The sequence below is a fragment of the Macrobrachium rosenbergii genome, chromosome 45 (assembly GCF_040412425.1).
Source record: "Macrobrachium rosenbergii isolate ZJJX-2024 chromosome 45, ASM4041242v1, whole genome shotgun sequence".
In the NCBI taxonomy this organism is placed as follows: Eukaryota; Metazoa; Arthropoda; class Malacostraca; order Decapoda; family Palaemonidae; genus Macrobrachium; species Macrobrachium rosenbergii.
The window spans coordinates 16,957,707-16,982,706 of record NC_089785.1 but is presented as its reverse complement, the minus strand read 5'-3'; the positions used below and the strand labels follow the sequence as shown (position 1 = coordinate 16,982,706).

The 25,000-nt window shown below is 36.7% G+C and overlaps 1 protein-coding gene across 6 annotated transcripts in view; it reads left to right on the top strand.

Moving 5' to 3' along the window:
- Positions 1-25,000, top strand: part of LOC136829720 (uncharacterized) — a 188,682-nt gene that overhangs the window by 14,170 nt on the left and 149,512 nt on the right. Inside the window, exon 3 of one of the 6 annotated variants that reach the window (XR_010850461.1) lies at positions 18,364-18,425. The exons of 4 other annotated variants lie outside the window; for them this stretch is intronic. The gene's annotated coding sequence lies outside the window, so the exon portion shown is untranslated. Of the gene's footprint in view, positions 1-18,322; positions 18,426-25,000 lie in introns of all 6 variants that reach the window. One more of the 6 variants, XR_010850457.1, reaches the window with a different exon arrangement.

Here is a 25,000-nt window from a genome sequence, read left to right as displayed (position 1 = left end):
AATTGTTGCTAATAGAAAATTTTAGGATTTACTCATGTAAATTTTATTACAATTAATTTTGTCATTTTAATTGTGAATTTTTACATTGGAATGAGTTTAATTATTATATAGGGCAACAGTGCGTTTGATACGATGATTATTTACTATCCATTTCAGGGACCTCGAGTCATCGTTTTTCTTAAAATATCTTTCAGACTAATTATTTGATCGAAATGGTACTTTGACACAGTGTACAAGACACCTCCCGCTAATTTTTGATAGTACAGGGCATTGTCAAATGGTTTTAGCTAAGGTGTTTACTCTTGACTTACATGGTGTTGCCAAGCATCGCCAAACTATGCATTCGAACGTCCATTATCCCCATCCCTTCCCTTCCTCATCACTCCCTCAACACACTTTCCTGGCCTCCCCATCTCTGTCCCCCCCCCTTTCCTGTCTATGGGGGATAGCGGACGTTCGATTGCGTAGATTAGTCCTGCTGACTCGTGCGACTTTGCCTTTAAAAGTCAAGAGTAAACGCCTTAATTAACACCATTTAACAATGCACTGTACTACCAAAACTAAGCGGGAGGTTCTTGTACACTGTGTCAAAGTATCATTTCGATCAAATAGTTTGAAAGATACTTGAGGAAGTAGTTAGTAGTAGCGTAGTATACAGAGTACTAAAACCATAGTACTGGAACATAAAATTGCCCGGACGTTCAGGGTGAATGTTGTATGACTGAGTAGATTCTAATATTTTGCTGTTATTCTTAATGCTCCAGTTATTGTTATCCATATTACCTGTTACATTATAAAGTTTAAGATTGAATTAAGCATAATATTGATATCTTTAGTAATTCAGTTTGCTGAGCTCGGTAAGGATAAAAATTTAGTAGGACTTTCCTAACATTTAATTATAGTATACATCAAGTCACATTATATGACGAAGCTACCATTTTAAATGGCTTCAGTATCTCTGCAAAAAATTGATATTTTTTTATCAGCATGGCAAATTTTAAAGCTATTGATAAATTTATTTTTGAAAATAAAACCAACATATATTTTTTATATATACAGCCGAAATTACCGTTAGCCTTATCTACGTGTAATGTCATATATTTCTTCTGGATATCCCTATTTTTAGTTTTCTGCAAAAGAAAACTATTGTGCTGGCTTTGTCTGTCCGTCCGCACTTTCTGTCCGCACTTTTTTCTGTCTTCAAAACTACTGAGGCTAGAGGGCTTCAAATTGGTATGTTGATCATCCACCCCCCAAACATCAGACATACCAAATTGCAGTCCTCTAGCCTCAGCAGTTTTGATTTTATTTAAGGTTAAAGTTAGGCATAAACGTGCTCCTGGCAACTATATAGGATAGGCTACCACCGGGCCGTGGTTAAAGTTTCATGGGCCGCGGCTCATACAGCATTATACCGAGACCGGCGAAAGATAGATCTATTTTCGGTGGCCTTGATTATACACTGTAGCGGCTGTACAGAAAACTCGATTGTGCATTTTTTACTTGTGTTTTTATTCAAATTGATAATACATGTAAAATTGGGAGCAATATTAAATTTATTCATATTTTTAATCACTTCTACTTTCAGTTATATAAATTTTACAACAATAATATTAAATTTAATTAAAAAGTTTATATACATATATTCATTGATTCCGTTACTCAATATTAGCAATAATTTTATTTTAATGTTGGTAATGCCAATACCAATACGATTATCAACATTATGAATTTCTAAACTACCAATTATTACGTGGTCATGAAAAGCATTTTTTAAATCTATATTCATATGAAATAGGCATCTCTACTATGTAAGTTCTTAGCAAATTTCGAACAGTTAAGTGTTATGGAACCAGTTGTATGCGAGTAGTTGAATGGAATTTTGGGGCATACGTTTTTAAATGAAAAATCAACATTATTTCGTTATTATGAATTGATTTTCAGATAATCAGAGCATCAATGAGAGCAGTAATGGATTTAAGGTGAAAATCTGACATTATATATTAGTTACATTACTTTTGTTTACTTCTAAAGTAAATTTTTGATATATATATATATATATATATATATATATATATATATATATATATATATATATATATATACATACATATATACATACACACACACACACACATATATATATATATATATATATATATATATATATATATATATATATATATATATATATATATATATATATATATATATCAAACATATAACTTTCATTCCTGTAAATTTGTTCCTTATGATATTCCTAATGTACCCAGATTGCAAAGCCACCTGACACCATCTGTCAGTAACAGCTGAATCATTGTGTATTAAGATGCTTGTCACGACTTTAAACAATCTGACTGCCTCTGCAACACCGTGCCTGACTTGAGTTAACCCCCAGTTTTTGTTTTATGTGAAAGAAAACGACTGTTTGTCTGTCCGTCCGTGCTTTTTCTGTCCGCCCTCAGGTCTTAAAAACTACTGAGGCTAGAGGGCTGCAAATTGGTATGTTGATCATCCACCCCTCAAACATCAGACATACCAGATTGCAGCCATCTAGCCTCAGTAGTTTTGATTTTATTGAAGGTTAAGGTTAGCCATAATCGTACGTCTGGCAACGACATAGGACAGGCCACCACTGGGCCGTGGTTAAAGATTCAGGGGCCGCGGCTCATACAGCATTTTACCGAGCCCACCGAAAGATAGATCCGTTTTCGGTGGCCTTGATTGTATGCTGTACAGAAAAGTCGATTGCGCTGAAGAAACTTCGGCGCATTTTTTACTCGTTTATTTTTTTATGCTTTTTGTCACTTACTCCTTGGTTCCCGTCCTGAAAGATAGAGGTCTGTTTTATACATATTATCTGTTAAATTTTAATTCTTTACCTTGTACGTTTCTTCAATCTGAGTGGTTTTTTGCATTCTTATATTTCAAAATGAGGCTGTCCTCGAAATCTCAGTTTTTATAATAAATAATCATGATTTCTCCTTCGGTTCTTTGTTCTATATAAATAAATAATATATATATATATATATATATATATATATATATATATATATATAATTATTTATATATAAATAATATATAAATATATTATGTATACATATATTTATATATTTATAAATATATATATATAGATATATAAATATATTTATGTAAATATACATATATATGTATATATATATATATATGTGTGTGTGTGTGTAAATATATATGTAGAACAAAGAACTGAAGGGGAAATCTTGGTCTATTTATCTGTTTATTATAAAAACTGATATTTCGAGGACAGCCTCATTTTGAGAGCTAAAAAAAATATACAAAAATGAAATATAAGAATGTAAAAGCGACTCAGATTGAAGAAATGTACAAGGTCAAATAAAATTATATATTTATATATATATTATATAATATTATATATATATAAATATTATATATATATATATATGTGTAAATATATATATATATATATAAAGAATATGATATATATATAATCTTATATATATTTATATATATATATATATAAAAACTATATATTATATATAACATTGCCCCACTTTTATGAGGGATAGTTCTTCAGAAAGAATAAACAACAAATCACTTCCATAATTAACATTAAAACAGAATGCTCAGATTGCAAGAACCACAAAAACACACATCAAATGCCACTCAGCTCCATCTTATACATTCTATGTTAAGGACCTTCTTTTCCAGTATTTTTCCTCATACATGACTTCTTCTTATCTTCGCTCCTAATGCGTCCTAAATAGAATTTTATAAATATACGGTCTTATACTTTCCCCATGACCAGACCTTGATCCAACTTTTCACCTAAACCATCTCTTATTATCTCTTCTATGTTCTCTCTCTCTCTATCTATCTCTATCTATATATATATATATATATATATAAACATTGCCCCGCTTCCTTATGAGGGATAGTTCTTCAGAAAGAACAAAGCAACAGTCACTTCCATATTCGCACTTTAACATTAAAACAGAATGCTCATCAGTAGCGCATCGAACCACAAAACACACATCGTGCCACTCAGCTCCATCTTACATACATTCTGAATGTTAAGGACCTTCTTTTCCAGTATTTTTTCCTCACTACATGACTTCTTCTTCTCTTCGCTCCTAATGCGTCCTAAATAGAATTTTCATAAACCTACGGTCTTCCTACTTTCCCCATGACCAGACCTTGATCCAACTTTTCACCTAAACCATCTCTTCATCTCTTCTAGTGTTCTCTCTCTCTCTCTCTCTCTCTCTCTCTCTCTCTCTCTCTCTCTCTCTCTCTCTCTCTCCTCTCCATATATATATATATATATATATATATATATATATATATATATATATATTATACATATATACACACATGTATATGTATATATATATTATATATATTATATATGTAATATATATATACTGTGTATATATATATGTATGTATATATATATATATATATATATATATATATATATATATATATATATATATATATATATATATATATATATATATATATATATATATATATATATATGAGAAATATGATGAATAATAGAAGAGATGAAGAGATGGTGTAAGTGAAAGACTGGAGTAAGGTTTGGTCATGGGGAAAGAACGGAAGACCGTAGGTTTGTGACAAGTATATGATTCGTAAGCATTAGGAGGGAAGAGGAGAAGAAGTCGTATAAAGTATAAAAAATATATGAGAAGGTGGTCCTTATCATTCAGGATATAAGTAAGATAGAGATGAATGGCACAGTCTGGTTCGACGCGCTGCTGATGAGTCTTCTGTTTTGATGTTAAAGTACGAATATGGAAGTGATTGTTGTATTGTTCTTTCTGAAGAGCTATGGGGGCTAGCGTGCATGAGGTGCACTGTAGGCATTATATACTCAAGGTTCTTTGCAGCGCCCTTTCGGCCCCTAGCTGCAACCAATTTCATTCTTTTTACTGTACCTCTGTTCATATTCTCTTTCTTCCGACTTACTTTTCACCCTCTCCTAACACATTCATGGTGCAACTGCTTTGAGGTTTTCCTCCTGTTACACCTTTCAACCCTTTTTACCGTCAGTTTCCGTTTCAGCGCTGAATGACTTCATAGGCCCAGCGCTTGCCCTTGGGCCAAATTTCTATATTGAGATAAGGAAGCGGCGCAGTGTCGAAATAGTATGTTTTCACTCCAAGAGGTTTTGTTTTACACTGAGGCAGCGCAGATTCTCCGTTGGTTAGACATAACGACTGTCTTGATCGGTCCGGCATCCGTAGAAGGCTATTACCATCCTTGCAGTTAACTTCAGAAGTTAAAGGGAAGACGCAGTGCATTACTAGGCGAATGCAATTCAAATTTTATTTTAATATTTCACTCACACTTTTATATATTAATTTGTTAAGTTTATCTGTTTCTAATGACCGATATCCTCTCTGTATTTCCCATTGCCTTCTGTTACTTCTTTCGAATGAAAACTCCACATTCTTTGGAAGTTTGAATTTCAAGTCAGTGGCCCCTTTGGTGGGCTTGTTCCATATGAATAGGGTTCATCGTCTGAATCATAATAATAGCAATAACTTGCTACCCTGTGGGCACCCAGTTTTTGGTCTTTTAATTTACCGCCGTTCCAGCTTCCTTTCCTCGGTCTTGCTGTCCAGCCTCTCTAACTATTACTTCTTTGTGCAGCCATGGTGCTTCCTCCCAGTTCCGCTTTGAGACCCTTGTACTTCATCTGTTTGTTTTGCAGAATTCTCCATCTTGTTGTCCAGCCGCTCCAACTCCCTCTTTTCACTGTTTTGAGCGGTTAATGGACGGAAGTGCCCCGGTGCTTCTGGGCGCGACAACTTTGAATTCCTAAATCAAATCAGGGCGAGTTTAATCTAAGCCGACCTATTCAAACTGATTTTAGTTTTCTGTAAAAGAAAAACTGTCGAGATGCCTATTTGCCTGTCCGTCAGCACTTTTTCTGTCCGCCCTCAGATCTTGAAAACTACTGAGGTAGAGGGCTGCAATTGGTGTGTTGATCATCCACCCTCCAATCATCAAACATACCAAATTGCAGCCCTTCTGCCTCAGTAGTTTTTATTTGATTCAAGGTTAAAGGTTGCCATGATCGTGCGTCTGGCACCGCTATAGGTGCCAACAAGACAGGCCACAACCGGGACGCGGCTGAGAGTTTCATACAGCATTATACGCTGTACAGAAAACTCGAATGCGCCGAAGAAACTTCGCCACATTTCTTACTTGTTTGCTATTAATTTATTATGGAAAATGTGCGTCGCATCTCTTAAGTTTAACCCTTTTTCCTGTAACCGTTACAAGCTTTGATAAAGGTGGCCTTGTGCCAGCAACGGTCCGTAGTCCTTGAGAATCATGTACATTGTCAACAATTAGTTCGTGAATTTGTCTGGCCTTGAGCAGCTTGTATGTACTCACCTGTCAGTCACGTTAAGGATAAGTGAATACTTTTTTATTCGCTCTTCAAGTTATTCACTTTATTGCGACATTCTGTTATGACAAGTACAAAGCTTCACCTTGGATCGAATGTCCAAAACAAACTTGACTCACTGGTTGAGAAGCTTCATTCCAGTGGGCGATAATCTAAGTGTGTTGTTATTGAAGGTTTTATTTTCAGTATATTTGAGAATAATATTTCCTTGTCGAACGTCGCTTTGGTGACGTCAAATGGTGGTATGTGTTGGTAAACAAAAAAAAACGCCTCTGGATTATCGAGAAAAAAAAAAGCTTCGCAGCAAAAAAATGACAAAAATTGGTTGTAGGATCAAACAAGAAGAAAAAATTCTATTGAACAAAAGAATTAGAAAAATATTTTGAACTGAAAACAGAATTTCCTAAGAAATGCCAGTCATAATTAGCGAAAAAAATTGAACAAGAAAAAAAAAAAGACTGACTCCATTGCCCTTGCATATATCCTATCGAAGACAAAAAAACTGACCTCATCAGTCTTAATGAACTGGTTCCGGCCAACCGGAAAATAATATGATATTGTGGAGCTGTTTTTTTCTGCCACTCAAAAAAAAAGAAAGAAAAAAAAAGCCAGCAGAGCGAATGGGATACACTTGAAACAAGACGCAGAGTTCCTTAACCAGATGATTGGTGGAAGTTTTGTAGCGTCAGCATGACTTGGCAGTTGGTGCTCTCTCTCCAGGTGGGGAAAACCAGGTGCCAGTAGCCGCTGCTGCTTGTGTGGTTGTTGTTGTTGTTGCTGTTGTTGTTGTGAATCGTTGTTTCTCTTGTGGCTTTCGTTGTTTTTGTTGTGACTTTCGTTTTCGTTGTGACTTTCGTCGTTTTTGTTGTAACTTTCGTTGTTTTAATTGTAACTTTCGTCGTTTTGTTGTGACTTTCTTCGTTTTTGTTGTTACTTTCGTCGTTTTTATTATGACTTTCGTTGTTTTAGTTGTGCCTTTCGTCGTTTTGTTGTGACTTTCTTCGTTTTTGTTGTTACTTTCGTCGTTTTTATTGTGACTTTCGTTGTTTTAGTTGTGCCTTTCGTCGTTTTGTTGTGACTTTCGTCTTTTTTGTTGTGACTTGCGTTGTTTTAGTTGTGACTTTCGTCGTTTTCTTGTGACTTGTTTTTGTTGTGAATTTCGTAGTGACTTTCATAGCTTTCATTGTGACTTTCGTTGTTTTTGTTGTGACTTCCGTTGTTTTTGTTGTGGCTTTCGTCGTTTTGTTGTGACTCGCGTTGTTTTTGTTGTGACTTTTGTCGTTTTGTTGTGACTTTCGTCGTTTTCAATGTGACTTCCGTTGTTTTTGTTGTGACTTTCGTCGTTTTGTTGTGACTTGCGCCGTTTTTGTTGTGACTTTCGGTGTTTTAGTTGTGACTTCCGTCGGTTTGTTGTGACTTTCGTCGTTTTAGTTGTGACTTCCGTCGATTTGTTGTGACTTTCGTTGTTTTTATTGTGACTTTCGTCGTTTTGTTGTGACTTTCGTCGTTTTCATTGTGACTTTCTTTGTTTTTTGTGGCTTTCGTCGTTTTTGTTGTGACTCTCGTCGTTTTGTTGTGACTCGCGTTGTTTTTGTTGTGACTTCCGTCGATTTGTTGTGACTTTCGTTGCTTTAGTTGTGACTTCCGTCTGTTTGTTGTGACTTTCGTTGTTTTTGTTGTGACTTTCGTCGTTTTGTTGTGACTTTCGTCGTTTTCATTGTGACTTTCGTTGTATTTGTTGTGAATTTGGATGTGACTTTCGTAGCTTTCATTTTGACTTTCGTTTTTTTTTGTTGTGACTTTCATCGTTTTGTTGTGGCTTTCGTCGTTTTCATTGTGACTTTCGGTGTTTTTCTTGTGACTTTCGTCGTTTTTATTGTGACTTTCGTCGTTTTGTTGTGACTTGCGTCGTTTTTGGTGTGACTTTCGTTGTTTTTGTTGTGACTTGCGTCGTTTTTGTTATGACTTTCTTCGTTTTGTTGTGACTTTCGTCGTTTTAGTTGTGACTTTCGTCGTTTTGTTGTGACTCGTCATTTTTGTTGTGACTTTCGATGCTTTTGTTGAGGTTTTCGTTGCATTGGTTGTGGCTTTCGTCGTTTTTGTTGTTTTTTGATGTGACGTTTTGTTGTTTTTGTTGTGGCTTTTGTTGTTTTTGCTGTGACATTCATTGGTTAAGGCTTTTGTCGCTTTGGTTGTGACTTCCGTTGTTGTTGATATGACTGTCGTCGTTTTGTTGTGACTTTCATCTTTTTTGTGACTTTCTTCGTTTTTGTTGTGACTTTCGTCGTTGTTGTGACTAATTGTTGTTGTTGTGACTTTCGTTATTTTTGTTTATATGTAACTTCGTTTTTGTGTGTGTTTTTTAATAGTTATTGTTGTGGCTTTAGTTTTTCTTGGAAGTCTTGGTGTTGTTGTGAATGTTGTTTTTTCTTATTGCGAATGTCGTTGTTGGTTAGAATTTTCTAGTTTTTAGTGTAAATACCGTTCTCGTTGTGAATCTCGTGATTTTTCGGTGAGAATCCCTTGTTTGTTGTAAATCTTAATTTTGGTGTAAATCCCGTTGTTGTTGTAAATTCCGGTTCTGTTGTATATCTTATTTTTGGTGTAAATCTTGTTATTTTTGCTGTAAATCTTGTTATTTTTGCTGTAAATCTTGTTATTTTTGGTATGAGGATCGGTTTTGCTGTGAATCTTGTTGTAAATCTTGTTTTTTTGTATGTATTTCTCGTAGTTTTGGTGTAAATCTTGGTATTTTTACTGTGAATCCCACGTGTGCTCGTGCTTCTGCTTTTAGGCTTATCATGTATGCATCATTATTACGATCGCGTCGGCAGTGAAGAAAGAGAGAAATCCCAACCACTAAATTATGCTACGCACAAAAAGCTTTCAAAATTGTGATGCGGCTGTGCCCGACAAAGCGCCCTTCGGATGATCTTGAGACGGCCGATGAATCTCGCGGAGGTCTTCAAACCAAGGTCACGTCCGTCCTGTGCTTTCGGGAAGATGGACAGTCATCGGCAAATAGAATGACCTCAGCGCACCCGGGATTGACCAAAGCTGAGAGTCGCCGGAGGGGATTCTTTTGGAATTCCCCTCCCAGGCAAATGAATCTGTCACCTGTGCCTAGCAGCCCTGTCGTTGGGGGACGGAGGGCGAATCAAAACAAGCAGATAAGATGTGTGATTTTCACTTGCTTTGTCAGTGTGAATTAATGTTTGTGAATTCCCCAATATTAGTTTTGATGAGCTGAATGGGCAAAATGCCCAAGAGTTCGATGGTTGGATCTTTGCCAGAGCACACTTAGAAGAAGAACTTGGCTGGCTGGTTTAGATTTTAAGTAGGCTTTTGCCAGCACCTGCCATTGGCCCAAGTGTGGTGGGGGGGTGAAAGGGAGCAAAATGTTTGGTGGGGACCTCCGGACTCATCCAACCACTGTAGACGCAGTGGAGGTGGAGGCAATGTGTTAAAAGGTAATCGACTGACCCATGGAAAATAACCCTAATTACTGGCTTACAGTATATTGTCAAAAGCCAGAAATGTTTTCATAGCATTGCATCAATTTCTGAGAGAGAGAGAGAGAGAGAGAGAGAGTCTGAGGTTGGAATGAATTAACTTCATTTTGGTATTCATACGTGTGATTTTAATCTTGACGCGAAAAAAGTAAGTAGTGGCATTAGCTTTCCCGTTTATTACTGTAAGACAACATTTTTTCTCTTGTTCATTTAACTACCAAAGAGAGAGAGAGAGAGAGAGAGAGAGAGAGAGAGAGAGAGAGAGAGAGAGAGAGAAAAACATCATTCAGCCAAGAAACCAATCTGAAGAAAATTTTCTCGTTCCTGACATAACTTAGGTCTGAAAGCAAACAGATTGAAGGTGTTTGTCTAAGTCGGAGCTCACCAACAACTTTTGGAAGGCTTAGCGATGGCAGGAGCTAAGATGAAAGACCATGCCTGGAAGGGCGAGATGAGTCGATGTTATTCAAAAAGAAGAGGAGACGAAAGATGTCCAAACTTTTTATGAGTTATTCTCTAATCCCGGAACTTGTATTTTTATTACCCTGTGTTGCAGTTCGGTAGTGTGTCTTTTAATATTATATTACTTTTGTTTGGCACGTGTTGAATCACGGGATGCTTCCAAGAGGTAATGCACACAGGAATGGAAAATGACTTGGATTTTATAAAACACGAAGTAACAAGGCATTTACCCCCTTAGAGGATAGTGTCGTCAGTGCACCCCGCGCGGTGCACTGAGGCATTACGTAAACTATTTTGCAGGGTCACTTCGTTCCTAGCTGCAACCCCTCCTCCGTCATTCCTTTTACTGTACCTCAGTTCATATTCTCTTTCTTCTATCCATTTCCACCCTCTCCTAACAATTGTTTCCTAGTGCAACTGCGAGGTTTTCCTCCTGTTACACCTTTCAAATCTTTCCACTCTCAGTTTCCCTTTCAGCGCTGAGTAACCTCATAGGCCCCAGCGCTTGGCTTTTGGCCTGAATTCTATATTCCATTCCATTCCATTCCAACAAGGCATTTATATATTTATTTAAGCCGGTTGGTCCCCTAAAGGGTGCTTGGAAGATGCCACCATTACTATAAATATGAAATGAACAGTCAGCCATTCTTCCGAGGGGAGTCCTGAGGAACGGGTCGCGTAAGGGCGCATCCTTCAGGTCTGTGAGAAGCGTGAAGCCGCCCTCTCCGGCGGACTTCCGCAGTGAACGCTCTGTTTCCATCTCGGAACGCGGCTGTCATTTGTCAGTATCTCCTTCGGCGGGTTAATAAGAGGAAATGAGGAGGAGGAGATACCTTTATCGTAGTAGAAAATAGGGATTTCCTGTTTTCTGCGGCCATAGACCCTCTTTGAGGGGAGTCGTTTTTCTTTGTTGTACTTTGAGGATCTCGGGCTTGTGCCAAAAAACCGAAAGGTATAATGACTTACAAGACAGATAATTGTGAGCTCGTCAAGTAATGATGAACATGGAGACAACGATATAAATACATTGTATATATACATATATATAGTATATATATAAAATGTAAATATATATATATATATATATATACATATATATATTATATATATATGTATATGTATATATATAATTATAATGATTTCAACGGCGTGATTCGGTTATTACATGCCACCACAGGTGATAAAATGAGAGACTACTATCCATTTCAGGGTCCGCGAGTCATCGTTTTTCTCAAATATCTTTCAAACTAATTATTTGATCGAAATGGTACTTTGACACAGTGTACAAGACACCTTCCTCTAATTTTTGGTAATATAGTGCATTGTCAAATGGCTTTAGTTAAGGCATTTACTCTCGACTTACATGGTGTTGCCAAGTATCGCCTAACTATGCATTCGAACGTGCCTTTATCCCCATCCCGTCCCTCCCTCTCCCTTCCCCTCCTCATCCCTCCCTCAACTCACTTTCCTGGCCTCATCTCGGTCCCCCCTTTCCTGTCTATGGGAGATAGCGGACTTTCGATTGCGTAGATTAGCCTGCTGACTCACGACTTTCCCTGTAAAAGTCAAAAGAGTAAACGCCTTAACTAACACCATTTGACAATGCGCTATATTACCAAAAATTAGCGGGAGGTGTCTTGTACACTGTGTCAAAGTATCATTTCGATCAAATAATTAGTTTGAAAGATATTTGAGAAAAACGATGACTCGTGGTCCCTGAAATGGATAGTAGGTGTAGATCTCTCATTTGTTCACCTGTGATTTATATATATATATATATATATATATATATATATATATATATATATATATATATATATATATATATATATATATATATATATATATATACATATATATATATATATATATATATATATATATATATATATATATATATATATATATATACATACAGTATAAATATATTTGTTTCGTTTTTAACGTGCTTTTTCCCATTTTTATATGGGGTAAGCACGTGCATTTTCTTTGATTTACAGCAACTGAACTGCCCGTTGAGACAATGGTGTCTCCCTTTTTAACGAGGAGAATCTTCACTTTGTTATTTTTCATAGAGTAATTTTTTATTTCGATGTTGTATCTGGCTTTGTTATTTTTTGTAATTTTTATTTCGATGTTGTGTGTTTTGCCTGTCAACAAAAAAATAATTTTTATGCTGTGTTATTTATCAGTTTTTTTATCTTTCATGGATGATGAGACATTGGTCTCGAAACGTCGCAGTAAGGATAAAGTGAATTATGTTTAATTCTGTCTTCTTCTACGCCTTCTGGTTTATATATATATATATATATATATATATATATATATATATATATATATATATATATATATATATATATATATATATATATATTATATATATATATATCGTTGGCTTGATGTTCAAAATTTCATAAGCTCATAATTTTTGTTTTTCATGGAGATGATTATGCTGTTCTGCTTCCTTGATATAATTTCTATATGTATTTTTATAATATATATATATGTATATATATATGTGTGTATTATATACATATATATATAAGAATAATTTCTTAATTTCTTCATATGATATATATGAATGTTAAAACTGACAATTGAATGAGGGAATTAAACTTCGTCGTTCAAGCAGGCTCTAAAAGCCTGAAAAGTTCAATTCTTTCATTTAATTGTTTTTTGTTTAAATATACATACATACATACATACATACATACATACATACATACATACATTCGCGGGTTCTCCAGAAGGACGAGAAGATGAAAAACTGAGTACCTAGAAATTGTTACGCATTTTCAAGGTACGCTGAGTGTACCTTGAAATGTGTTGCAATTTGCTGAAGTATTTGGTGCATAATTTTTCCTATTTGCATCGGTGTGACTTACTTGCAATTTTGATGCCACGGAAAGTTTTGTTTTTAGCTCAGCATATACTATATGCATATATACGCATATTTGTATATGTGTATGTATCGTCGCGGAACATTGCCACTGGGAACATTGCCACTGGGAACAACCTGGAAGATTGCCCATTGGGAATATTGCCAATGGGAACATTGCCACTGGGAACATTGCCCATATGGGAATATTGCCCATGTGGGAATATTTGGAACATTGCCCATGTGGGAACACTGCCATACATTGCCCGCTTTTTTTTTTAAGGTAAGTTTACTATTTACATTATCATTTTTTTCAAAAGATTATTATACATAGTTAACTGTATTTTTATACTCGAAAATAATTAGCTAGTTTAGATTGTTGTAGATGTAAGCCAAACATCGAACTTTTATATGAAAAATACAGTCGTTGGTGTTTAGTCATAACAAGAATTAGTTCATCCTAAGACCCATAATGGCACGTGTGATACACATGGAAGTAATATACTCGTAGATGAGCTCCATACATATATCATAAGCATAGCACAAATAAGACTGGGAAAATAATTTATTGGGAATGTTCTCGAAGAAAGAAAAATAATTGCAAAGCAAGATTGCACACGGAAGATGGTGAGATTATAAAGCATGTTGGTGAGCACAACCACTCTGTGACTAAGGATGTAGTCGAGGCTAAAATTTCAAACTACTTTAAAAATGAATTCTGCAACATCACATCAATCAAGTCGTGTGTTGGTATCACAAGCGGCTGCAACGTTAGATGAAGCTACACTTTCGCAGCTACCTTCAGTGAGTACTATAAGTAGAAATGTCAGAAAATGGAGGCAAAAAATGCCAATTTCCCAGCTGTTCCAATGTCACGTACAGGATACGCCATACCAGAGGAATTTACTGTTCTCGACTCTGAGAGAAGTTTTGCATCGATGCGGGTTTGAATGATGAAAATCGGATGCTTATATTTATGACAGCAAGCGGTATGGAAGATCTAAAACGATTCCCAAACTGGGCAATTTTTGAACATTCAAAGTGACGCCAGGAATATATTACCAGCTTCGAACTATTCTATGTTCAAAGGGATAATTTTAGCATTCCTCGAGCATTTGTTCTTTTACCAAACAAAATGAAAAACAACATACATAGCATGTTATGAAAAAATTAAAGAGTTATTGGATAACAACCAGCTTCAAAATATTACTGTTGACTTTAGAGGGCTTCTATTAATGCACTTAAATACTTTTACCCTAATGCAATTTTAAATGGCTGTTTATTTCACTTTTCTAAGTCATTATACTAGGTTGTGGAACTTGGATTTAAACACCAATATCACAACGGTAATGCATTCTCTTTTGATGAGGTATTTTTCACCATGCATTCGTACCTTCCGATGAAGTCGTTGAAGTTTTTGAAGAGTTATCAGAAGATGATCGTATACCATCGGAATTTATCTCTTATTTCGAAACTTACAGGTGTATTAAGAGGAAGACTTACATCAACCTATGTACCCAATTACTTTCTGGAATGTAGTCTCGAACTCAACAAGCTCTACCTTTGATGCATCTGTGACTAATTCTCACCCAACTCTTTTGAAATTAATCATTGCATTGAAACAGGAGGAAAGCTTAGCCTTTACAAAGCGTGTTCAGTTTGAACGTATGTTCCTTTTCAGAAAATAAACAATATGCTGACATTAATGCACGCATAAAGAACATTGATAATTATAGAAATGGCCATGATCAATTAGCATACTTGAAGTCCATTGCATATAACATGCACATATTCTAATTAAACTTAAGTTTGTTTTTTATAAAAATGTATGATTTTAATTTATTTTGTTTTTAATAAAATTGTGATTTTTTTCAAAAAATGTGTGATTCCCTAATAAAATAATAGATTCAATGAGATTTTTTCTAAAAAAATAAAAAATTCTTATCTTTTGTTCCTGAAAATAAATAAAACCCTACGCAAAATAAAACTAAAGTAGATGTTTGGCTTACATTCTTCAACAATCTAATGGCAGTTTAAAAGTTCCTAGTTTCTAAAAATAGGCTGTAAATAACATTAACTAGTAAAAAAAAAAAACTGTAATGTACCAGTGGCAATGTTATACATGGGCAATGTTCCAAGTGGCAATATTCCCACATGGGCAATATTCCCACATGGGCAATGTTCCCAGTGGCAATGTTCCCATTGGATACATGGGCAACGTTCCCATTGGCAATGTTCCCAGTGGCAATGGTCCTAGCTGCCGTGTATGTATATATATATATATATATATATATATATATATATATATATATATATATATATATATATATATATATATATATATATAATATATATATATATACATATTTATTCTACACAAATATATATGTATATGTATATATATACACATACATACACATGAATACATACATACATACATACATATAGAATCTATTGATCACTTTTTTGCAAGATACATCTGTATAATTCCTCCTTAGCTTTTCGATGTCATCGCACATTTTGGAAACGCTTATCCAAAAAGTGTGAAGAAATCGAGAATTTTAGAGAGCATTTTGCTTATTACAATCATATACATGCATATATATATATATATATTACTAACAGGACCATACTTGATAATGAGGACTGTTTGTCCAAGAAAGGTTATAACTTTTCTGAATAAATAGTCCATTAGATACCATCCAGTTTGAATGAGGTCCTGTTAGTAATTGTACTAATGCACAGAACAATAATTGTGTATATAAATTTAATGTATTATATATATATATATATATATATATATATATATATATATATATATATATATATATATATATATATATATATATATATATATATATATATATGTGTGTATGTGTATATATATATATATATATATATATAATTACATATTGTAGGTATTACTTAGGTTCTTGGCAGCTTGCCTTCGACCCTTAGCTGCATCCCCTTCGTTCCTTTACTGTACCTCCTTTCATATTCTCATTCTTCCATCTTACTTTCCATCCTCTCCTAACAATTGAGTCATAGTGCAACTTAGAGGTTTTCCCCCTGTTAACACCTCTCAGACCTTTTTACTGTCAATTTCCCTTTCAGCGCTGAATGACCTCATAGGTCCCAGTGCTTGACCTTTGGCCTAGCCTAAATTCTATGTCACTTACCCTTTCTTCTGCCCTTTCTTTTGCGCCTGTGGGTTCTCAGTTTTTACACCCACAGAATGAAGGGGGCCCCACAGAGCGGTAGTGCCGTCAGTGCACCTCACGTTGTGCCTTGTAGGCAATACTCCGCTTACTTTTTAGCCTTTTTCTCTGCCTGCCTTCCCGCTTCCTTTCTTCGAGCTTGCTGTCCAACCACTTGAACTGCCTCTTTTCACTGTCTTGAGTAATGAATGACTGACTGTGTCCCAGTGCTCAGCATTATATCTAAATTTTTCTGAATCAAATCAATGATATGTAATATATATATATATATATATATATATATATATATATATATATATATATATATATATATATATATATATATATATATATATATATATATATATATATAATATATACGTGGAAAGTTAAGCCACACCCCTGAAAAAATGCAATTTTTAGGATTAGTCATTGAAAAGTATGATTTGGAGCACTTATCCCTCACTAATACTTGGTTGTGTTGCCCTGGTGCTTGATGACTTCCCTAAGTCGCTTGGGAACATGTCTGCAAGATTTTGGAGGGTCTCTGGCTCTAATGACTCCCAAACCTCCCTGATGGCTACTTCGAGCTTTGGGAGAGAAGAGGTATCCCGGGTCGGGAGTTGCCTCTTAATGATGCTCCAAAAGTTCTCAATGGGATTTAAATCAGGCAAGGACCCTGGCCAGTCACTAAAAAAGGCCATGTCACAGTCTTTTAACCAATTGACCACTAGTTTAGCGGTGTGGCACGGTGCTCCATCCTGCATGAAAAACTGGTGCCACTGTTTTCAAAAAGATTTCTCTAAGTGATCCCCAAAAGCTGGAAGTAGTTAAACCTGTTCATATACTCATTCTTGGGGAGGAACACTAACTTCCCAACACCATCATACCCAAAAGAAGCCCATACCATCAGGGTAGGTGGGTGCTTTACCGTCTTGGAGGTGTACTGGGGGAGGTGGGGATCGGAGCCATATGGATGGTATACCTCTTAGCACCACTACCTGTCACACTGAACGTAGCTTCATCTGTCCACAACACCTCTCGCCACTTAGTAGGCTCCCAGACCAAGTACTTTTTTGCAAAAGCAACCCTTCGTTGCTTTTGCTGAGCGGTCAGGAGCGGCTTCTTCGTGGCCTTGTAGGACCGCAGCAAGAGGTCGTCGTGGATACGTTCTTGCACCATCCTTATGGCCACATTTCCCAGCATGTGAGCGTTCTTATCCTTGATCTCAGGTGCTGTGAGAGAAGGATTCTTCTTTAGCTGACGGTGTATAGGCCTTAAGGTAGCAGGTTTGATCTTGTGGGGCCTCCCAGACCGGGGTTTTGGGTAGGAAGGGTGTTGGCGTCTCCCTCCTCGTACTGATGGATCCATCAATACACAGTACGTTTCGATAACCCCTTCTGCACACAAATTTCACGAACAGGGATACCTGATTTGTGAAGGTCAGTGATTAAGGATATCTCCTCTCTTCCGACAACCTTCCTGGACATCGGAGACAGACGTATATGTGTACTGTGTGTGTATATATATATATATATATATATATAAATAAATATATATATATATATATTATATATATATATATATATATATATATATATATATATATATATATATATATATATATATATATATATATATATATATATATATACTGTATATATGTATATGTATATAAATTAGAGAGAGAGAGAGAGAAAGAGAGAATGGTTATGATGATGGCGATCAACTGTAGACAGAAATATTAGCACAATTACAGCTCATTAAATATGACTATTCATTGCATAGCTATTTCAGTCTTAACCTCTAACTGTTGTCTATCCATCCACAGGTAAGTGCCCGCGGGTGGGTACCGGTCGGTTTCAAACTCAGAGGTGTAGCGTGCGAGAAAGAAAGGTCTAGAAACAGAAGCCGTTCCACCAGCACTGCAAAAAGTAAGTTGCCATTTAAAGTGATCTCCTTTTTATTTGTTTATTTGCGTTCACTTTCATCTTTTAATTCACCCTCTTGAAAATTTTATTACCTCTCGTTCTCCATTTTTTTTTATCAGTCTGTTTAACCTTTGACAAGAATGGCTAATAGATTCCCAAAGAAATAGGATTAGGATTCTGTTCCCCATAAAAATGTATCTCGGGCAATTTTTCACAGCCTGCCGTGTCTTTTCCTCTCCGTCCACCAGATATCTGACGGATTTATCGACCGGTTCCGTTGAAATTTCGCGGAGGAATGGCGTGTGGGCTGAGGACTAGGTGATTAGGGATTTGATACAAATCTTAACATTAAAAGGCATTTTTTTTGGGCAGGGGAGGAGTGGCTTGTTAGTAGAAGCATGCGCTTTTCGAGGCCTGAGTGCCATGAGGGATTGCATGTCTATCTCTTTGTCATGTGTTTGAAAGAACTGTGATATTGTCGCTGTAGATGGTCTGGACTGATTTGAAGAGGTGGAATCTTTTAACCCGTTAGGTGCCTTATGAAATTTATGGTCACATAAATTCAAGGTGCCTTATGAAATTTATGGTCACATAAATTCAAGGTGCCTTATATATGAAATTTATGGTCACATAAATTCAAGGTGCCTTATGAAATTTATGGTCACATAAATTCAAGGTGCCTTATGAAATTTATGGCACATAAATTCAAGGTGCCTTATGAAATTTATGGTCACATAAATTCAAGGTGCCTTACGAAATTTATGGTCACCTAAATTCAAGGTGCCTTATGAAATTTATGGTCACATAAATTCAATGTGCCTTATGAAATTTATGGTCACGTAAATTCAAGGTGCCTTATGAAATTTATGGTCACATAAATTCAAATAGGCGTATAAATCCTTTTACAGGTGTTCGAGGCCCTATCCAGTTTTTTCGTTGTACGGTGTCTTTGTTATGGTCTCTGATTTTAGTTTTCTGTAAAAGAGAGCTATTGAGATGGCTGTTTGCCTGGCCGTCGGCACTTTTTCCGTCCGCCTTCAGATTTTAAAGACTACTGAAGCTAGAGGGCTGCAAATTGGTTTGTTGATCATCCACCTTCCAATCATTGAACATACCAAATTGCAGCCCTCTAGCCTAAGTAGTTTTTATTTTATTCAAAGCTAAAGTTAGCCATAATCGTGCGTCTGGCACCGCTATAAGTGCCAACAACACAGGCCATCACCGGTCCGTGGCTGAAAGATTCATGGGCCACGGCTGAGAGTTTCTTGGGGCGTGGCTGAGAGTTTCATATAGCATTATAAGCTGCACAGAAAACTCGATTGCGCCGAAAAAACTTCGGCGCATATTTTGCTTGTTTATTAATTTTTTCTGCATCCAAATTTTCCTCTGACGCTGTGACTCCCCGGTCCTCCCATCACAGTCTCTCGATTTGTTTTTCTTTTGAAAGATGGGTGCGCCTACGTACGTCAACACGAGTTCACCAGTTGCAAGAGTCGCGGTCCTTGAAGCTAAATTCGAGTGTCATTTGGCCAAAAGCACGCTTGCCTACATTTGCATTTTCCTTTGCTTTGCTGCTGTCCTTGTAATGCGTCTTAGCATAACCTGTATGTCGTAGTTGGTTAAATGTCTGACTACGTGCCAGGAAACATTGCCACCTTGTTGTGGATGTCAATATATCACGTAAGTTATGGATGTCAATATATGTACAGATTATATATATATATATATATATATATATATATATATATATATATATATATATATATATATATATATATATATATAATATATATATATATATATATATATATATATATATATATATATATATATATATAATATATATATATATATATATATATATATATATAATATATATATATATATATAAATTTATATATGTATATATATGTATACATACATATGTATATATGTATATAATATTGTGTGATCTCTTTAGGACACTTCCTGGTGGTAGGAAAGATGTTATCTTGTGGCAGAAATAGTTAAACATTTTAGAAGTTCCAGGTTGACAAGACCTAAAGACTAATTTTTTTTTTTAACAATATCAATATATGCATTTTTGACTTGCCCTGCTGTTGCGTCCCAAATCATTTCTGCTCCTCTGACCATAACCTGAACAACTATTTTTTTTTTTTTTTTTTTTTTTTTTTTTTTTTTACAGTTTCACTGTGTGCATTTTTGACTAATTTCTCCAATGCATCTCAGTTCATTTCTGCTCCTCTGACCATAACCTTGTATTCCACCATCCATCCCCATTGCTACTGTGAACAATCACAAACAGGTAACCTAAGCACTTGTGTACTTGATGTTCCCTTGTGTGGTAATTAAGGTACAGAATGTATCCCAAACATTTAATGGAAACATTGCAAAATCCATCATTGTGAAGCTAAGACTTTCCATATGCAGAAAGACTGTGACAGTCTAACTTCACCTTGCCTTTAAAGATCACTTCCAAGACACTATTGCAAATCAGGCTTTCCCTGTTCTTTTTAACATACGGAGTCCACTCATTGTAGCTCATTATTTGCTCACACTAACGTATAGGGTTCATGTAATGTTGAACCTGTTCCTCGGACTATCACCAAGTTTTTGCATTTCATCAGTTTAACTTGTCAAGTCCTTAGGGTACTCGGTGAACATGTTCCTTGAACTATCTCCAAGTTTTCACATTTTATCAGTTAAGCCTGCAAAGTTCTTGGGGTACTCGGTGAACCTGTTCATCGGACTATCACCAGTTTTATGCATTTCATCAGTTAAGCCTGTAAAATCCTTGGGGTATTTGGTGAACCTGTTCCTCAGACTATCACCAAGCTTTTGCATTTCATCAGTTAAGCCTTTAAAGTCCTTGGGATAGGTACTTGGTGAATCTGTTCCTCGGACTATCACCAAGTTTTCTCATTTCATCAGTCAAACCTGTTAAGTCCTTGGGGTACTCTGTGAATCTGTTCCTCAGACTATCACCAAGTTTTGTGCATTCCATCAGTTAAACCTGTAAAGTCCAAGTTTAGGCACTCCATCAGTTAAGCCTGTAAAGTCCTTGGGGTACTCATTGAACCTGTTCCTCGGACTATCACGAAGTTATGCATTCCATCAGTTAAGCCTGTTAAGTCCTTGGGGTACTCGGTGAACCTGTTCCTCGGACTATCACGAAGTTTATGCATTCCATCAGTTGAGCTTGTAAATTCCATCACTTAAGCCTGTAAAATCCTTGGGGTACTCTTGTGAACCTGTTCCTGAGACTATCACCAAGTTTTCGCATTTCATCAGTTAAGCCTTTAAAGTCTTGGGGTACTCTGTGAATCTGTTCCTGGGACTATCACCAAGTTTATGCATTCCATCAGTTAAGCCTGTAAAATCCTTGGGGTATTCGGTGAACCTGTTCCTCGAACTATCACCAAGTTTTCACATTTCATCAGTTAAGCCTGTTAAGTCCTTGGGGTACTCGGTGAATCTGTTCCTCGGACTATCACGAAGTTTATGCACTTCATCAGTTAAGCCTGTTAAGTCCAAGTTTATGCATTCCATCAGTTAAGCCTGTAAAGTCCTTGGGGTACTCATTGAACCTGTTCCTCGGACTATCACCAAGTTTATGCATTCCATCAGTTATGCCTGTTAAGTCCAAGTTTATGCATTCCATCAGTTATGCCTGTTAAGTCCTTGGGGTACTCGGTGAACCTGTTCCTTGGACTATCATCAAGTTTATGCATTTCATCAATTAAGCCTGTTAAGTCCTTGGGGTAGTCGGTGAATCTGTTCCTCGGACTGTCACCAAGTTTTCTCATTTCATGAGTTAAGCCTGTTAAATTCTTTGGATACTTGTTGAGTCTGTTCCTCGGACTGTCGCCAAGTTTATGCATTCCATCAGTTGTCGCCAAGTTTATGCATTCCATCAGTTAAGCCTGTAAAGTCCTTGGGATACTAATTGAACCTGTTCCTTGGACTATCACGAAGTTATGCATTCTATCAGTTAAGCCTGTTAAGTCCTTGTGGTGCTTGGTGAACCTGTTCCTCGGACTATCACCAAGTTTATGCATTTCATCAGTTTATCCTGTAAAGTTCTTGGGGGTACTCGGTGAACCTGTTCGTTGGACTATCACCAAGTTTTTACACTTCATCAGTTTAGCCTGTAAAGTCCTTGGGGTACTCGGTGAACCTGCTCCTCGTTATATCACAAATTTTATGCATTTCATCAGTTTAGCCTGTAAAGTCCGAAATCAGTTTAGCCTGTAAAGTCCTTGGGGTACTCAGTGAACCTGTTCCTCGGACTATCACCAAGTTTATGTATTTCATCAGTTAAACCTGTAGAGAGTCCTCTGGGTACTCAGGACTAAGGTGGACTCCTTCCTTTATCTCCCCTGGGGTTTGCAGACGACTTTGCCCTAGTAGTTTGCTCTTTCTCTAACCCTCAGATATGTTGGCTCTTTCTCTAACCCTCATATCTGTCTTAATATCTGCTTTATTTCTGATACACCTGGAATTTCCTAGACTTCCTTTTGACCATTAGCTGGTCACCTAGTATTGTTTTTTCCTCATTTATTGTTAATTTCCAGATGAATTTAAGGAATTTTGTCGTTCCTATTGACGTCTGGAGCGTTTGGCTTGGTCTGCGCTGGCACTCTGTTATCCAAACCTGTGTATGTCTTTTTGTTTTGCTCTAAAAACTCATTTCAGGTTACTCACCTCACTTCACGATTTTCTGTTACAGTCGAGTGTTACATGTGTAGTTTTACCGAAATCTGGGGTGTCCCTTGGATTCTTAAACCCCCGTAGGCATTACTTAAGGTTATTTACAGCGTCCCTTTAACCCGTAGCTGCAACCCTTTTCTTTCCTTTTTTCTGTATCTCCATTCATATTCTCTGTCTTCCATCTTCTTTCTGACCTGTTACACCTTTAAAACCTTTCTTCTTCCATTTTCCCCTTCAGCGCTGAATGACCTCTCTCTTTGGGTCCTTATCCCACATACAGATAAATCTTTTGTTTGCAAATGGTATTTCAGTCATTCACTGCTTCTTTCAGAGGTTGCTTCACTATTCACCCAATATTGTGTAATTTTTTTATATCAGATATAAACAATTCATGTGTTGATTGATTTACTTAAGGCTTGCAGCTTTTCCTTGTCTCCTTATTTAAGACTCCTAAATTCTCATTGACGGAGACTGGATTTAACCATATCAGTATAACCTACGACTGTAATAAATCTGAGTTGTTAGGTGACAAAATTGGGTTTATTGGAATGCTTCAAAGACGTATTTTACTCCAATCTCTTTATCCGACTTGCACGACCTCTGCAATAAGTCCTAGAAGTTAGGTTGCGAACAACCAAATTTTTCAGTTTTTCGGGTCAGAAGTGTAGAATAGCCTTCCAGAAATAATCGCCTCATGGATCAGCTAAATCTGCCCTTCAGAAGCTGCGTGTGCATGTACATTTGTGTGCGTGGTGTTTTCCAGGGTTACCATGCAAACCCTCTCAAATTGAGTTTCTTAATATTATGGTTCGCATCTTCTTAGTAGAGCTGTATCCTCCATAATTCTTGGTAGATGGGACAACCTCAAGAGAAAACCATTTTTATTAGACCTGAATGTTATTCAGTTCAAGGACGCGGTACTGTCTGCAGTCTGCGTTTCGGAAGTTATTCAAGTGGGCCTCTTTTTGCGTACTTCTAGTGGCCCTGGTATCTGCCACGCCAGATAACTAATCAGTAAATAACAAAAGACTTCCATAAAGTAATTGATGATTGAATAAGTGATTTGTGTCTGTTTTTGTCTGGACTTACATTTTTCTTCAGTAAAAATTATTTTCAGTCAGCTCGAAGTCTTTTGAAGGATTATGGGTTCCTCTCCTCTTTCTGCCTCTGTGCCAACTCATGTTCCTCAAGCTACCCCCCCCCCTTTTTATCTCAACCCCTGGAGTTCCTCGCCCTGCGCAAGACACCTACCCTTCACCTTTCTGTGGATGCTGTTCCGCCCCCGGAATATTTCCGGCCCTCATTTAGTGCCTTTTGATTTATAGCCGCTTTTCCTTAGGAATTCGCTGCCGAGACCCAGTGGGGAAAACCATTGCACTTCGTGCTTGCCCCATTGCAAGTACCACCTCCAGCTTATGTTGTGGGCGGAGGAGGACGGTGCCGGCAGTACTTCTCGCTCCCCCCCGCCCCACCAACACTCCATCTACCCCCTCCCACCGCCCTCCTTCGGGCAGTCCCTCCAACACACGCCCCAGTTTGCCCAACCATGGTAGGGAAGAGAACATTCCGGCGAGTGCTTATGCATTGCTCAAACACACACGTGGAATAATAATCTTTCATTCCCTTTTTCTCTATTTTGTACATTTGATTGCTTATGAAAAGAGAGAGATTCGTCTCTTATTCAGAGGTTTGTCTTGTGTCCAGACAAATTCAGTTTTCAAGAGATGATTAAAACAAGGAGTAGGTTTTAGACTAGATTAGATGGATGTTTAAAACAAGCCCTGATTCACTGGTTCGTACGAATATATATATGTATAAAATTGCAGTCATTGTACCTCGACACTTCAGTGAACAGTTACTGTTCCTGC